At 34.5% G+C, this 1,173-nt stretch overlaps 1 long non-coding RNA gene across 1 annotated transcript; it reads left to right on the forward strand.

The window, feature by feature from the left end:
• The first annotated feature begins 2 nt into the window (after positions 1-2).
• On the forward strand, positions 3-652 carry LOC109593443 (uncharacterized). Its single transcript, XR_002190962.1, has 3 exons — positions 3-39; positions 93-167; positions 614-652. It is a non-coding gene; the product is annotated as an uncharacterized LOC109593443 (long non-coding RNA).
• Positions 653-1,173: the final 521 nt, after the last annotated feature.

Below are 1,173 nucleotides of genomic sequence, written 5' to 3' on the forward strand. Positions count from 1 at the left end.
ATTATTAGCTTTGGTAGCCCTTAATATTGGCTGGACCTGGTGAGTTACTGGAATCTAGTTGCTAGGATTTCAAATGAGTGTCTTGTTATTAGGGGGAGAATGGTCATATGGGTCTGTGGCAGAACTGTATAGTAATACAAAGTGTCAAGGTCTATCAAACCCATCAGGTTAATGTACATGAATTGGCTAGTGGGTCGGTCTACTATATATATAGTAACTCTAGTTACATGTATGTATGATTATTCTTCAATCTAAATTATAACAATTAATAGAGACTTAAAAAGATTTTAATGCCTTTAATATATTTTGCTAATGGCTGATTACTGCATGTGTAGCTCCAAAACTTTATAGTTGAAAAATTTGATGATTTTTGTGGAATAACAGTCATGGTAAACTAATGGCCACCAAAATACAGGACATTATAAAAATAAAATGCTATACCAGTAATTTGTACCTTTTACTTTGACCAACTCACTCACTACTACATAGTTACTACTAGTGCTGATTGTAATGGTCACTTTATGTCAGGGATTTATTATACTCACGTTAGTATATTATATCCCTGCTTTATGTATATTCTTTTATTTATTGTATGTACTTTACTGACTCACAGGTGCTGGTTATTGGTGTAAGAGCAATATTGTGTATGTCATTAATGTCAGGATTGATTGGCTGGGCTGTTGGTATGGTAGCACTGATAGCTCAATCCTTGATAAAGCTAGCCACATGTAACTATTCCTAGTGCTTAATTCCTTCACCTATACATTACATTATGTATTTCTATAGCTTTCCTGTAGTTCATTGGTCTATTGGTGTACACCAAAGAATTGAAGTCTAACAAAGGAGCCAGTCAAGGATGGTCATACTCTATAGGATGGCTTGGGTTCTTCCTTGTTGTCTTCAAAGTCATTTATTACGTTTTTGCTGGCTGAAGAAACCTCAAAGTAGTGTCATCAAACAAATATGCTCCATTGACACAGTGGGATGATGTATCCAGTAGTGACTCTGAAGATGATAGACTTTAGAGAGAGAGAGCACCCAATGCACACTGTACTGTAACTCACATTATTCAAACTACTGTCATAATATTTCCCTTTTTTACTACCTCATTCTCTTTTTTTGTGTGAAATGAATTCCTCTTACATTAACATTAACTTTTATTACTAGAAAGAA

The sequence above is a fragment of the Amphimedon queenslandica genome, unplaced genomic scaffold (assembly GCF_000090795.2).
Source record: "Amphimedon queenslandica unplaced genomic scaffold, v1.1 AMPQUscaffold_1497_Cont26493, whole genome shotgun sequence".
NCBI lineage: Eukaryota > Metazoa > Porifera > Demospongiae > Haplosclerida > Niphatidae > Amphimedon > Amphimedon queenslandica.